Genomic DNA, 16445 nt, shown 5'->3' with positions numbered 1-16445 from the left:
GCCCAGTCATTGGTGGTGAAGTGGTGCTGTTCCGCAGTGCGACTGACCCGTGCGTGCTGCAGCTGAAACTCCACTATGGCCTGCTGCTGCTCGTCTGTCCAGCATGTGCAAGGTGGAGTTCCACCTGGTGGGCACGTCGCATATGAGGCGGTGAGCGGGAAGGCCGAAGTTACGTATCTGTGGTTAGGTGGACCTTGCCACAGATGGCGTTGCGCAGTGCACACTTGATTTTATCGGATACTTGGTTGTGCAGGGAAGGCACAGCTCTCTTGGAGAAGTAGTGGCGACTGGGAACAACATACTGTGGGACAGCAAGCGACATAAGCTGTTTGAAGCTGTCTGTGTCCACCAGCCTGAATGACAGCATTTCATAGGCCAGTAGTTTAGAAATGCTGGCATTCAGGGCCAGGGATCGAGGGTGGCTAGATGGGAATTTACGCTTTCTCTCAAATGTTTGTGAGATGGAGAGCTGAACGCTGCCGTGTGACATGGTTGAGATGCTTGGTGACGGAGGTGGTGGTGTTGGTGGTACATCCTCTGTTTGCTGGGCGGCAGGTGCCAACGTTCCTCCAGAGGCGGAGGAAGAGGCCGAGGCGGTAGCAGGGGGAGCCTGAGTGAGTTTCTTGTTTATAACCGCCTCCGGACCGCCTAACGCAGGATCGCGTTCCGGAGGCGGCAGCCCTGCGCACAGTCACGCATATATGCGTCATCTCGCGAGACGCAAGATTTCCTGTGAACGCGCGCGTTCACAGGATCGGAAGGTAAGCGAGCGGATCTCCAGCCTGCCAGCGGCGATCGTTCGCTGGCAGGCTGGAGATGCGATTTTTTTAACCCCTAACAGGTATATTAGACGCTGTTTTGATAACAGCGTCTCGCATGAAGGCCCAGTCATTGGTGGTGAAGTGGTGCTGTTCCGCAGTGCGACTGACCCGTGCGTGCTGCAGCTGAAACTCCACTATGGCCTCTTGCTGCTCGTCTGTCCAGCATGTGCAAGGTGGAGTTCCACCTGGTGGGCACGTCGCATATGAGGCGGTGAGCGGGAAGGCCGAAGTTACGCTGTAGCGCAGACAGGCGAGCAGCGGCAGGATGTGAACGCCGGAAGCGCGCACAGACGGCCCGCACTTTATGCAGCAGCTCTGACATGTCGGGGTAGTTGTGAATGAACTTCTGCACCACCAAATTCAGCACATGCGCCAGGCAAGGGATGTGCATCAAACCGGCTAGTCCCAGAGCTGCAACGAGATTTCGCCCATTATCGCACACCACCAGGCCGGGCTTGAGGCTCACCGGCAGCAACCACTAGTCGGTCTGTTGTTCTATACCCCGCCACAACTCCTGTGCGCTGTGGGGCCTGTCCCCCAAACATATGAGTTTCAGAATGGCCTGCTGACGTTTACCCCGGGCTGTGCTGAAGTTGGTGGTGAAGGTGTGTGGCTGACTGGATGAGCAGGTGGAAGAAGAGGAGGAGGAAGCCGAGTAGGAGGAGGAGGCAACAGGAGGCAAAGAATGTTGCCCTGCGATCCTTGGAGGTGGAAGGACGTGCGCCAAACAGCTCTTCGCCTGGGGCCCAGCTGCCACTACATTTACCCAGTGTGCAGTTAGGGAGATATAGCGTCCCTGGCCGTGCTTACTGGTCCACATATCTGTGGTTAGGTGGACCTTGCCACAGATGGCGTTGCGCAGTGCACACTTGATTTTATCGGATACTTGGTTGTGCAGGGAAGGCACGGCTCTCTTGGAGAAGTAGTGGCGACTGGGAACAACATACTGTGGGACAGCAAGCGACATGAGCTGTTTGAAGCTGTCTGTGTCCACCAGCCTGAATGACAGCATTTCATAGGCCAGTAGTTTAGAAATGCTGGCATTCAGGGCCAGGGATCGAGGGTGGCTAGGTGGGAATTTACGCTTTCTCTCAAATGTTTGTGAGATGGAGAGCTGAACGCTGCCGTGTGACATGGTTGAGATGCTTGGTGACGGAGGTGGTGGTGTTGGTGGTACATCCTCTGTTTGCTGGGCGGCAGGTGCCAACGTTCCTCCAGAGGCGGAGGAAGAGGCCGAGGCGGTAGCAGGGGGAGCCTGAGTGAGTTCCTTGTTTATAACCGCCTCCGGACCGCCTAACGCAGGATCGCGTTCCGGAGGCGGCAGCCCTGCGCACAGTCACGCATATATGCGTCATCTCGCGAGACGCAAGATTTCCTGTGAACGCGCGCACACAGGCGCGCGCGTTCACAGGATCGGAAGGTAAGCGAGTGGATCTCCAGCCTGCCAGCGGCGATCGTTTGCTGGCAGGCTGGAGATGCGATTTTTTTAACCCCTAACAGGTATATTAGACGCTGTTTTGATAACAGCGTCTAATATACCTGCTACCTGGTCCTCTGGTGGTCCCTTTTGTTTGGATCGACCACCAGAGGACACAGGTAGCTCAGTAATATGTAGCACCAAACACCACTACACTACACCCCTTCCCTGTCACTTATTAACCCCTGATCACCCCATATAGACTCCCTGATCACCCCCCTGTCATTGATCACCCCCCTGTCATTGATCACACCCCTGTAAGGCTGCATTCAGATGTCCGTATGTTTTTTACGGATCCACGGATACATGGATCGGATCCGCAAAACACATACGGACATCTGAATGGAGCGTTATAGGGGGGTGATCAATGAAAGGGGGTGATCACCCCATATAGACTCCCTGTCATTGATCACCCCCCTGTCATTGATCACCCCCCTGTAAGGCTCCATTCAGACATTTTTTTGGCCCAAGTTAGCGGAAAAAAAAAAAAAAAAAATTCTTACAAAGTCTCATATTCCACTAACTTGTGTCAAAAAATAAAATCTAACATGAACTCACCATACCCCTCAAGGAATCCAAATTCCAAAATTTTTAGACATTTATATTCCAGACTTCTTCTCACGCTTTAGGGCCCCTAGAATGCCAGGGCAGTATAAATACCCCACATGTGACCCCATTTCGGAAAGAAGACACCCCAAGGTATTCCGTGAGGGGCATATTGAGTCCATGAAAGATTGAAATTTTTGTCCCAAGTTAGCGGAAAGGGAGACATTGTGAGAAAAATAAATAAATAAATTTCCGCTAACTTGTGCCAAAAAAAAAAAAATTCTATGAACTCGCCATGCCCCTCATTGAATACCTTGGGGTGTCTTCTTTCCAAAATGGGGTCACATGTGGGGTATTTATACTGCCCTGGCATTTTAGGGGCCCTAAAGCGTGAGAAGAAGTCTGGGATCCAAATGTCACGAGGGTGTCAAGAGCCACGCCTGACTCCGTTATACCCGGGGTCAGGAAGTCGCAGCGGGTGTCTGCGCGCTCGATGTACAAAGACAGTGCTGTTTCGTAATGGTAGCTTTCTGGGTTTGCCTTGCAACCCTTTTTGGCTCACTCAGGGATCCGTAGCTTCTCCTCCTCAGCTGTTTCTTGTCCAGCAATCCCAACCTCCTTATATTCCCATCTCCCACTTCTCTGGTTGCCAGATATAGAGCTTCCTGCCTGGACTTCTATACTGACCCACTGGAGCTGTGTAAGTTGTGTTCCCTAGTTATTGTTCCAGAACATTACCCTCCAGATCCCTGTTGGGCCTTGGTGGTCTGTTGTTGTCGCCCACCTGGGATTATATGTTTGTCTGTATTGTCTGTCCTCTCCTTGGTGTTTTCCTCTTAGTGTCAGTGGTGCGGACTAGTGATCCCACCGCCCCGTTCACTACTCAGGGCTCATCCTAGGGAAAGCCAGGGTTTAGGCACGTGATCGGCGTACGGGTGAGGAACCCGTCTAGGGACGTCAGGGCAGTCAGTGCCAGCTGCAAGGTGAGTCAGGGGTCACCACCTTTCCCTCTCCCTTGGACAGGGCCTTCCCATTTCCCTCCCTTTGTGTGACGCCGGTCATTACATTATATCTGGCCCTTATTTTGTGTAGGTAAAAAAAATAATAATAATTTTCTTTCTACCTACTTAGAATCCAGTATGGATCCAATTGCTGCTTTGTCAAAGCAACTTCAAGGCCTGTCTTTGGAGGTGGCAGGATTGAAGGCGTCGGTCGTCCAGCAACAGCAGCAATTGCAACAGACCTCAAGCCCAGCGGTTGCTACAGGTAACCAGGTTGTTGCGGAACCCAAGGTTGCTCTTCCTGACAGATTTTCTGGGGGAAGGGACAAATTTGTGACGTTCCGTGAGGCCTGTAAATTATATTTTAAACTGCGCCCTTACTCCTCTGGTAATGAAGAACAGCGGGTGGGGGTTGTTATTTCCCTGCTGCAGGGGGACCCGCAATCCTGGGCGTTCTCTCTACCCACTGATTCCCAGGCTCTCCGGTCAGTGGATGAATTTTTTGGGGCCTTGGGTCTCATATATGACGACCCTGACCGAGTCGCACTGGCTGAATCAAAATTACTGAGACTCCTACAGGGAGAGCGGCCAGTAGAGGAGTATTGCGCAGAGTTCCGTAGGTGGGCTACGGATACCCAGTGGAACAACCCGGCTCTCAGGAGTCAGTTCTGCTCCGGGTTATCTGAAAGGATTAAGAATACGCTTGCGCTATATGAGACTCCCTTTTCCCTTGATGCGGTGATGTCCCTTTCTATCTGAATAGATAGACGTCTTAGGGACAGATTGAAAAATCCTGAGCAATTGGTAACCCCTCTCAAGCAGCAGTTAGTCTGTACGGACTTAGACGAGCCTATGCAGCTAGGAGGAACTATTCGTCAGGTCCATCCTCCTGAGGCTCGCCGTAGGCGTGGGGTTTGCTTTTTCTGTGGGGAGAGGGGTCATTTTATTAATGTCTGTCCTTCCTTCCTCAAAAACAAAAGACCGTCGGAAAACTACTAACCCCAGGCTGTGTGGAGGATGTCAGCCGGGGGGTATACGTTTCCTCCATACGAACATCGCAATTTGTGTTGCCAGCGGTGGTTGTTTTTGGCGTTAAGACGGAGACTATTTCTTTTTTTCTAGACAGTGGAGCAGGAATAAATTTGATAGATGCCCATTTTGCCCACACTATGGGTTTGTCTCTCTGTACGCTACAGAGACCTATTCCCATATTCGCTATTGATTCTGCTCCTCTGTCTCAGAGAAACCTCACTCACATTGTCCATAACTTACACCTTCGAGTAGGGGACCACCATAACGAGTTGCTTTCATGTTATGTTCTGGAGGGGCTTCCCACTCCGGTGGTGTTGGGTCTTCCCTGGTTGGTAGCGCACAATCCAGTGGTGGATTGGCAGGCCAGGGAAATATTGGAGTGGAGTGAGCAGTGCAGAGAAAATTGCTTAAATAGCAATTGCTTAGTCGCCTCCATAGCTACCCTACTCACATTTGTTTCAGACTTTGAGAACGTCTTTTCTGAAAAGGGTTGTCAGAAGTTACCACCTCACCGTCCTTATGATTGCCCGGTTAACCTGATTCCCGGTGCAAAATTACCCAAGACCAGGTTATATAATCTTTCGGGTCCAGAGAGACAAGCCATGAAAGATTATATCTCCGAGAGCTTGGCTAAGGGACACATCAGACCCTCTTCTTCACCCGTGGCTGCAGGGTTTTTCTTCGTTAAAAAGAAAGATGGGGGCCTGCGTCCTTGCCTAGATTTTCGCGAATTAAACCGGATAACCATCCGAGACCCATACCCTCTTCCTCTCATTCCTGACCTGTTTAATCAGATTGCGGGTGCTAGGTGGTTCTCCAAACTTGATCTTAGGGGGGCCTACAATCTGATTCGTATCAAGGAAGGGGATGAGTGGAAGACAGCTTTTAACACCCCTGAGGGGCATTATGAAAATCTAGTCATGCCTTTCGGTCTGACCAATGCTCCTGCTGTCTTCCAACATTTCGTTAATGAAATTTTTAGTCATCTTATCGGCAGGTTTGTGGTGATATACCTAGATGATATTTTAATTTATTCGTCGGATCTGAAAACACATGAGGTGCATGTCAGACAGGTACTGCAGGTCCTACGGACGAATAAATTATATGCTAAAATTGAAAAGTGTGTTTTCGCCGTTCAGGAAATACAGTTCCTAGGGTATTTATTATCTGCTTCAGGTTTCCGTATGGATCCTGGGAAGGTCCAGGCAATTTTAGATTGGGATCTTCCTGAGAACCTCAAAGCACTGCAACTGTTCTTGGGCTTTGCAAATTTCTATAGAAAATTCATAAAAAATTATTCGGTGATTGTAAAACCCCTTACTGACATGACTAGGAAGGGAACAGATTTTTCTAAATAGTCTGACGCCGCTAAAATTGCTTTTTCCTCTCTAAAAGAGAGGTTTACCTCGGCACCTGTACTAATCCAACCTGATGTCTCCCAGCCTTTTATTGTTGAAGTAGATGCGTCAGAGGTGGGAGTGGGGGCTGTGCTGTCTCAGGGTCCGTCTCCTGGCAAATGGCGTCCTTGTGCTTTCTTTTCTAAAAAACTATCTGCAGCAGAGAAAAACTATGATATTGGCAATAGGGAACTATTAGCTATTAAACTAGCGTTTGAAGAATGGCATCACTTTTTAGAGGGGGCTGTGATTACCACTGTGATTACGGACCACAAAAACCTTCTGTACCTCAAATCAGCTAAGCGTCTCACCCCTAGACAAGCTAGGTGGTCGCTATTTTTTACCAGGTTTAACTTTGTTATTACCTATCGTCCTGGGGCAAAAAATACCAAGGCAGATGCATTATCTTGTTGTTTCCCTGGAGGGGGTAATGTGAGTGATCCGGTACCCATTCTACAAAGAGGAGTGGTTGTCTCTGCGGTACACTCTGTTCTGGAGGGGAAGGTGTTAGAGGCCCAGGGGGATGCCCCGGTCTCTTGCCCCTCAGAGAAATTGTTTGTACCGTTGAACCTGCGTCTCAAATTATTAAAGGTTTTGGGGTGTCTTTTTACATGTACCCATGCTGGGTGAGAGAAATATCTTGGCAAAAGAAAACTTTTCCCATTTTTTTATACAAAGTTGGCATTTGACCAAGATATTTATCTCACCCAGCATGGGTATATGTAAAATGACACCCCAAAGGTGGGCAAGCCTAGGTGGGCAAAGGGGCCCACATTCCAAAGAGCACCTTTCGGATTTCACCGGCCATTTTTTACAGATTTTGATTTCAAACTACTTCTCACGCATTCGGGCCCCTAAAATGCCAGGGCAGTATAACTACCCCACAAGTGACCCCATTTTGGAAAGAAGACACCCCCAGGTATTTCGTGATGGGCATAGTGAGTTCATGGAAGTTTTTATTTTTTGTCACAAGTTAGTGGAATATGAGACTTTGTAAGAAAAAATAAATAAAAATCATCATTTTCCGCTAACTTGTGACAAAAAATAAAAAGTTCTATGAACTCACTATGCCCATCAGCGAATACCTTAGGGTGTCTACATTCCGAAATGGGGTCATTTGTGGGGTGTTTGTACTGTCTGGCCATTGTAGAACCTCAGGAAACATGACAGGTGCTCAGAAAGTCAGAGCTGCTTCAAAAAGCGGAAAATCACATTTTTGTACCATAGTTTGTAAACGCTATAACTTTTACCCAAACCATTTTTTTTTTACCCAAACATTTTTTTTTTATCAAAGACATGTAGAACAGTAAATTTAGAGAAAAATTTATATATGGATGTCGTTTTTTTTGCAAAATTTTACAACTGAAAGTGAAAAATGTCATTTTTTTGCAAAAAAATCGTTAAATTTCGATTAATAACAAAAAAAATTAAAATGTCAGCAGCAATGAAATACCACCAAATAAAAGCTCTATTAGTGAGAAGAAAAGGAGGTAAAATTCATTTGGGTGGTAAGTTGCATGACCGAGCAATAAACGGTGAAATTAGTGTAGTGCAGAAGTGTAAAAAGTGGCCTGGTCATTAAGGGTGTTTAAGCTATGGGGGCCGAGGTGGTAAAGGTGTTTACTCCACTGCAGTTCATGCTTTGCATGCAGGTGCCTGGTCATGCAGGTTGTGCTAAGGTTCAGAACGTTAATGCCTCGCTTCAGGCTCTGATGGCACAGCGTGCAAACCACTCGGGTCTTGTCGTCAGCACATTGTTTGAAGAACTGCCACGCCAGGGAACTCCTTGAAGCTGCCTTTGGGGTGCTCGGTCCCAGATGGCGGTGGCCAGTAGCAGACGGACTCTCTTGGCGTGGGTGTTCTGCTTTTGCCCACTGCTCCCTCTTTTGCTACGCTGTTGGCTCGGTCTCACCACTGCCTCTTCCTCCGAATTCTGAAAGTCAGTGGCACGACCTTCATTCCATGTGGGGTCTAGGACCTCATCATCCCCTGCATCGTCTTCCACCCAGTCTTCCTCCCTGACCTCCTGTTCAGTCTGCACACTGCAGAAAGACGCAGCAGTTGGCACCTGTGTTTCGTCATCATCAGAGACGTGCTGAGGTGGTATTCCTATGTCCTCATCAGGAAACATAAGTGGTTGTGCGTTAGTGCATTCTATCTCTTCCACCCCTGGGGAAGGGCTAGGTGGTTGTCCTTGGGAAACCCTGCCAGCAGAGTCTTCAAACAGCATAAGAGACTGCTGCATAACTTGAGGTTCAGACAGTTTCCCTGATATGCATGGGGGTGATGTGACAGACTGATGGGCTTGGTTTTCAGGCACCATCTGTGCGCTTTCTGCAGAAGACTGGGTGGGAGATAATGTGAACGTGCTGGATCCACTGTCGGCCACCCAATTGACTAATGCCTGTACCTGTTCAGGCCTTACCATCCTTAGAACGGCATTGGGCCCCACCAAATATCGCTGTAAATTCTGGTGGCTACTGGGACCTGAGGTAGTTGGTTCACTAGGACGTGTGGCTGTGGCAGAACGGCCACGTCCTCTCCCAGCATCAGAGGGTCCACTAACACCACCACGACCATGTCCGCGTCCCTTACCAGATGTTTTCCTCATTGTTACCGTTCACCACAATAAGAAAAAAATTATTTGGCCCAATGTATTGAATTCAAATTCAGGCCTTTTTTTACAGGCACCTAACACTATCTGGGTATCTATTTAGGTACCTTATTACACTAATACAGGCACAGCAGTAACGACAGATTTAGCTGAATATAAATTGTAGGCCTAGTATTTAGGCGCTGGATGACAGGTATCCCTTTTACGGACAGAATTAGACTTGGAAATGCACGGTAGCGTCTGAAGTTATTGAGGATGACCCTATCCGCACCTTCAATCTAATATACCCTTTTATGGATCAATTTAAACTTGGCCTGATACAGCAGAAAAAAAATATTTAGGGGATTGCTAAGTTGGGAATTGTATTCAACCCAGAACAAAAACTGTGCTTTGGCGGACACTAAATAAATTGACCAGCCTCAGCAATAAACATAGATTTAGCTGAATATAAATTTTAGGCCTATTATTTAGGCGCTGGGTGACAGGTATACGTTTACGGACAGAATTATTTAAACTTGGAAATGCACGGTAGCGTGTGAAGTCATTGAGGATGACACTATCCGCACCTTCAATCTAATATACCCTTTTATGGATAGATTTAACCTTGGCCTGATAGTAATTCCCTAAATTTGTGGTTTCTGCTGTAAGTTGGGAATTGTATTTCAACCCAGAACAAAAACTGTGCTTTGGCAGACACTAAATAGATTGACCAGCCACAGCAGTATCAACAGATTTAGCTGAATATAAATTGTAGGCCTAGTATTTAGGCGCTGGATGACCGGTATACGTTTACGGACAGAATTAGACTTGGAGATGCACGGTAGCATGTGAAGTTATTGAGGATGACCCTATCCGCACCTTCAATCTAATATACCCTTTTATGGATCAATTTAAACTTGGCCTGATACAGCAGAAAAAAAATATTTAGGGGATTGCTAAGTTGGGAATTGTATTCAACCCAGAACAAAAACTGTGCTTTGGCGGACACTAAATAAATTGACCAGCCTCAGCAATAAACATAGATTTAGCTGAATATAAATTTTAGGCCTCTTATTTAGGCGCTGGGTGACAGGTATACGTTTACGGCCAGAATTATTTAAACTTGGAAATGCACGGTAGCGTGTGAAGTTATTGAGGATGACACTATCCGCACCTTCAATCTAATATACCCTTTTATGGATCAATTTAAACTTGGCCTGATACAGCAGAAAAAAAATATTTAGGGGATTGCTAAGTTGGGAATTGTATTCAACCCATAACAAAAACTGTGCTTCGGCAGACAGCAGACAGTATTACAATTGGCTAGCCACAGCTGAAACACCAGATTTAGGGTACTGCTATTTTGGCCAATTGTATTTTACCCCTCAATAAAATAGCAAGCACAGCCAAGCCCCTGATGTAGGATATAGCAAAAAAATAACCACACTATTGATGCTTAAATGGACTTGGTGGCAGCTTGTGCTGGCGCACCACAAGACACAAAATGGCCGCCGATCACCCAAGAAAAAAGTGACATAAAAACGCTCTGGGCAGCCTAAAAACAGTGAGCAATTAAATAGCAGCAGTTCAATAATCCACAGCTGTAGATCGATCACTGAATTAAGTGTTTTTGCTGAGTAAATCCCTGCCTAATCTCTCCCTAACAGCAGCAGCTGCAACCTCTCCCTACACTGATCATAGCAGAGTGACGTGCGGCGCTACGTGACTCCAGCTTAAATAGAGGCTGGGTCACATGCTGCACTGGCCAATCACAGCCATGCCAATAGTAGGCATGGTTGTGATGGCCTCTTGGGGCAAGTAGTATGACGCTTGTTGATTGGCTGCTTTGGACTTTTACGAAAATGTTCGGGTTCGGGTCCGTGTCACGGACACCCCAAAATTCGGTTATACAGTTTGGGTTCGCTCATCCCTAGTGACAATTTTTATATTTTTTTTACCGGCCTACTAGGTATAGCAGTGGTACTATACAGCCAAAAATTGGTTAATTTCACCAGAAAATGTTAATGACAATTTATTTTTTAACCGGCCTACTAGGTATAGCAGTGGTACTATACACCCAAAATTGGTTAATTTCACCAGAAAATGTTAATGACAATTAAAAAAAAAAATTGTAAAAAAAAGAAAATGTAAATTATAAAGTAATGAAATTATATAAAATATAAACATGTACAAAAAAAAAAATGTATTTATGAGGTGGAGTTCTATATGGAGTAGGAGTTTGAGGAGACGGTGGAAGTAGCGGAGTAGGTGGAAGCGGCGGTGGAGGAGGATGAGATAGCCAACACAGGTTTTTGGTTTTAATTTTAATTAATTTTGTAAAATTAAGGTACACTCCAAAAGAGTGTGAAATATCCAAAATACAAACATGAGTAATTGCGCTGCAGTATAACAATGGCTGCTTAGTGCCAGTATACATGTCTATTCTGCACAAGGTACGGACAAGTCCTGAGGGATCCATGCCTGGTTCATTTTATTAAAACGTGAACTTGTCCACATTGGCTGTGGACAGGCGGCTGCGCTTGTCTGTGATGACGCCCCCTGCCGTGCTAAACACACGTTCAGATAATACACTGGCTGCAGGGCAGGCCAGCACCTCCAAGGCGTAAAGGGCAAGCTCAGGCCATGTGCCCAATTTGGAGACCCAGAAGTTGAAGGGGGCAGACCTGTCATTCAGTATGTGTAGGCGTGTGCACACATACTGCTCCACCATGTTGGTGAAATGCTGCCTTCTGCTAAGACGTTCCATACACGGCCTGACTGGGGATAAAAACCAGCCCTGGAAAAAGTTGCATACCAGCCCCACAGCATTGTGTCATTATTTACTTGTTTATAAAAGGGGAAACATTCATTTTAAAACACATGTGTAAACAGGAATAAGAGCCCCACAATAGCCCTTTTGTAGAACCCCCATTGTTCATATTATCACAGTAGACCAGCTTTTCCCTACCAGGATGCCTCCAGCTGTTGCAAAACTACAACTCTCAGCATGCCCAGACAGCGTTTGGCTGTCAGGGCATGTTGAGAAATGTAGTTTTGCAACAGCTGGAGGCATCCTGGTAGAGAAACACTGCAGTAGACCATTATCCCATCCAATTGGGTCAGAACTAAGAATAATCAAAGATCTTTACTTTAAAGTAGAGGTGAGACGAATCCAATTTTTTTCGAATCCAAAAAGGTTCTCGAATCTCTCGAATCTCGAATCCTGTACATAAGAATTGTGTGAACGGTGTAAGAAACAAAGTGATCCAAACTCAATATTCTTTTAATATGAAAAAATAAAGAGTCCTTTTTTAACAAAGTATTCGGATTTGGATTTGAAAAAAATTGGAAATACAGGGTAATACAGCGCACATACCTCTTACATCCAGGGTAATAAAGCGCACATACCTCTTTCATACAGGGTAATACAGCACCCCATAACTCTTACATACAGGGTAATACAGCGCACATTCCTCTTACATACAGGGTAATACAGCACCCCATACCTCTTACATAAAGGGTAATACAACGCCTCATACCTCTTACATCCAGGGCAATACAGCGCACATACCTCTTACATCTAGGGTAATACAGTGCACATACCTCTTACATCCAGGGTAATACAGTGCCCCATACCTCTTACATACAGGGTAATACAACGCACATACCTCTTACATACAGGGTAATACAGTGCCCCATACCTCTTACATCCAGGGTAATACAGCGCCTCATACCTTATACATCCAGGGTAATACAGCACCCCATACCTCTTACATCCAGGGTAATACAGTGCCCCATACCTCTTACATCCAGGGTAATACAGCCCACATACTTCTAACATCCAGGGTAATACAGCGCCCCATACCTCTTACATCCAGTGACGTCTCTTTGATAAAGATGTTCTCTTTCCTCATCTTCTCCTTTCAGACCTTCAGATCAGACCATCAGTTTTCAGCCACTTTTCGTCTGTACAGCAGTTTGATTAAAAAATATCTTAGTTTACTACTTTTCCATCATTCTCGCATCTTTTAAACCATCCTACTACCCCCAATACTGTGCCGCTGTGCCCCCCAATACTATACTGCAGAATCAGATAATACCCCTGATAATACGACTACCACACAGAGCCCCCCGTATAAAATACCCCTTCTTTGTGGCCTCAGTAGATGCCCCCATAGTGCCCCCCAATAATGTGCCAGTAAAAAGGGACCCCCATAATGCCCCCCAATAATGTGTCAGTAAGTGTCCCCATAGATGCCCCCCCCATCATGTCCCAGTATCATAGTGCCATCTCCCCCCCAAAGTGCAAGTATCATAGTGCCATCTCTCCCCCCAATGTGCCAGTATCATAGTGCCATCTCCCCCCCCAATGTGCCAGTATCAAGTGCCTCTCTCCTTCCCACCCCCCATGTGCCAGTATCAAGTGCCTCTCTCCTTCCCACTCCCCCATGTGCCAATATCAAGTGCCAAACCCCCCCAATGTGCCAGTATCAAATGCCTCTCTCCTCCCCCCCATGTCCCAGTATAATAGTGCCATCTCTCCCCTCAATGTGCCAGTATCAAGTGCCTCTCTCCCCCCCATGTCCCAGTATCATAGTGCCATCTCGCTCCCCCCAATGTGCCAGTATCATAGTGCCATCTCGCGCCCCCCCATGTGCCAGTATCATAGTGCCATCTCCCCCCTAATGTGCAGTTTTAAGTTCCTCTCTCCTTCCCACCCACCCCCCATGTGCCAGTTTCATAGTGCCATCTCTGCCCACAAATGTGCCAGTATTAAGTGCCTCTCTCCTTCCCACCACCCCATATGTGCCAGTATCATAGTGTCATCTCCCCCCCTCCCAATGTGCCAGTATCAAGTGCCTCTCTCCTTCGCACCCACCCCCCCATATGTGCCAGTATCATAGTGCAATCTCCCCCCCTCCCAATGTGCCAGTATCAAGTGCCTCTCTCCTTCCCCCCACCCCCCCATGTGCCAGTATCATAGTGACAACCCCCCCATGTGCCAGTATCAAGTACCTCTCTTCTCCCCCATGTGCCAGCATCATAGTGCCAACCCCCCCATGTGCCAGTATCAGATGCCAACCCCCCCATGTGCCAGTATCAAGTGCCTCTCTCCTTCCCCTTCATGTGCCAGTATCATAGTGCCATCTCCCCCCCAATGTGCCAGTATCATAGTGCCATCCCCCCCCCCATGTGCCAGTATTAAGTGCCTCTCTCATAACCCACCAACCCCCCATGTGCCAGTATCATAGTGCCACCCCTCCCAATGTGCCAGTATTAAGTGCCTCTCTCCCTCCCACCCCCCATATGTGCTCGTATCATAGTGCCAACCCCCCTCCCAATGTGCCAGTGTCAAGTGCCTCTCTCCTTCCCACCCACCCCCCATGTGCCAGTATCATAGTGCCAACCCCCCCATGTGCCAGTATCAAGTGCCTCTCTCCTTCCCCCCATGTGCCAGTATCATAGTGCCTCCCGCTCCCCCCATGTGACAGTAACAGTCGGGTAATTAAAAAAAAGAAAAACACATACTTACTCCATGTCAGCGATGCGATGCAGCCTCTTCCTGTGTCCTGTGCTGTATGTCCATATATGGAGTCAGTGCTTGTGTATTAACCACACAGCTATAAGAGCTGAATAGCAACTGGCAGAAAAAATATGAGACTTGTACTGTAGACTCGTTTATACCTTTGATAGCCAGTATACATCCATACACATGACAGCTTCCCAGCGCACTCAGCTCTGCTATATCTCTATATATGAAATCTGCCCCAGCCCACCCAGCTCTGCTACATCTATACACATGACAGCTGCCCCAGCGCACTCAGCTCTGCTATATCTCTATATATGAAAGCTGCCCAGCACACCCAGCTCTGCTACATCTATACACATGACAGCTGCCCCAACGCACTCAGCTTTGCTATATCTCTATATATGATAGCTGCCCCAGCACACCCAGCTCTGCTACATCTTTGCACATAACAGATGCCCCAGCACACCCAGCTCTACTACATCTATACACATGACAGCTGCCCCAGGACACTCAGCTCTGCTATATCTCTATATATCTATCTACTGTATAGTAATACTTAGAGATATATAGATATAGCAGAGCTGAGTGTGCAGGGGCAGCTGTCATGTGTATAGATGTAGCAGAGCTGGGTGTGCTGGGGTAGCTGTCATATATAGAGATATAGTAGAGCTGAGTGTGCTGGGGAAGCTGTCATGTGTATTAGATGTAGCAGAGCTGTGTGTGCTGGGGCAGCTATCATATATAGAGATATAGCAGAGCTGAATGTGCTGGGGAAGCTGTCATATAGAGATATAGCAGTGCTGGGTGTGTTGGGGCAGCTGTCATGTGTATAGATATACACTGGCTATAACAGCTATAACAGAGTCTACAGTTGAAGTCTCATATTTTTTCAGTCAGTGGCTATAGCTGTGTGGGTAAGTGCTTTGCCTCTGATACAGAAGGTTGTGGATTCAAATCCCATCTCTCCCTCTCATGAGAAGCGTGCAAGTTGTGACACAGGCAAGGGTGTCTATAAAGTAGTAAGGGTGCTCCCGGGAGGTGAGAGAAGGCTGCCACCGTCCTGCATGTCGTTACAGTTTGTGTCAGTCGCTACACCAGCCAAGGAACCTCCTTGCTGCGGCCAGCCATCCAAGAAACGGCCCTGGTGACATGTCAAAGGTTTTTTATCAGTGGGGGTGTGAGTGCTGAGGCTAGAGATGAGAGAAGTTCACAAAGAAATTCAATTTGTGATTAAATACTTTTGTCACAAATCACACTTCATTGTATGTAGCAGGCACAATGATGGGGAACAGCGACAGTCACATTAAGGCCTTTCAAGGGTTAATCAGGGGTTTAAAAAAATTCATACTCGTCTCATCTATTTACTTGCGAAGAGGACATCATGGCCATCCTGATTGGAAAAATGCATGAAATAATGTCGCCGTGTATGCCCAGCGTGATCACGTGTTTTTGTCACACGGCAGCGCGCAAAATGTTACGCTTTTTATTCACTCAAGATGGCAGCAATGGCCACTCCGTTAACAAATAATGATGTGTATGTTTTTTTTACCACCATTTTATGAAAAGTTGATTCGTTACCACGAAGCGCGAGGATATTTGGCATTATTAGAAATCAAATTTTCCCTGAAATTCAGATCGAAGTGAATATGTTTTAATTTGATGGTCATTGACGTCATCTCACCCGATGTCTTCAATCAAGATGGCCGTGACGGCCTCTACACAATCAAATGAATAGGGTGAGTATTTAAAAGCCTAAAAAATAGCCTTAGATGCCGCGATTAGTGATGTCCCGAACTATTCACCAGCGAACAGTTCACTGCGAACATGGCTTGTTCGCGTTCACCGCGGCGGGCGAACATATGCGATGTTCTGTCCGCCCCCTATACATCATCATTGAGCAAACTTTGACCCTGTACCTCACAGTCAGCAGACCAGCCAATCAGCAGCAGACCCTCCCTCGCAGACCCTCCCACCTCCTGGACAGCATCCATTTTAGATTCATTCGGAAGCTGCATTCTTAGTGAGAGGAGGGACAGTGCTGCTGCTGC

The sequence above is a fragment of the Bufo bufo genome, chromosome 6, assembly GCF_905171765.1.
Source record: "Bufo bufo chromosome 6, aBufBuf1.1, whole genome shotgun sequence".
NCBI classification, from domain to species: Eukaryota; Metazoa; Chordata; class Amphibia; order Anura; family Bufonidae; genus Bufo; species Bufo bufo.
Note: the sequence above shows the minus strand (reverse complement) of the source record.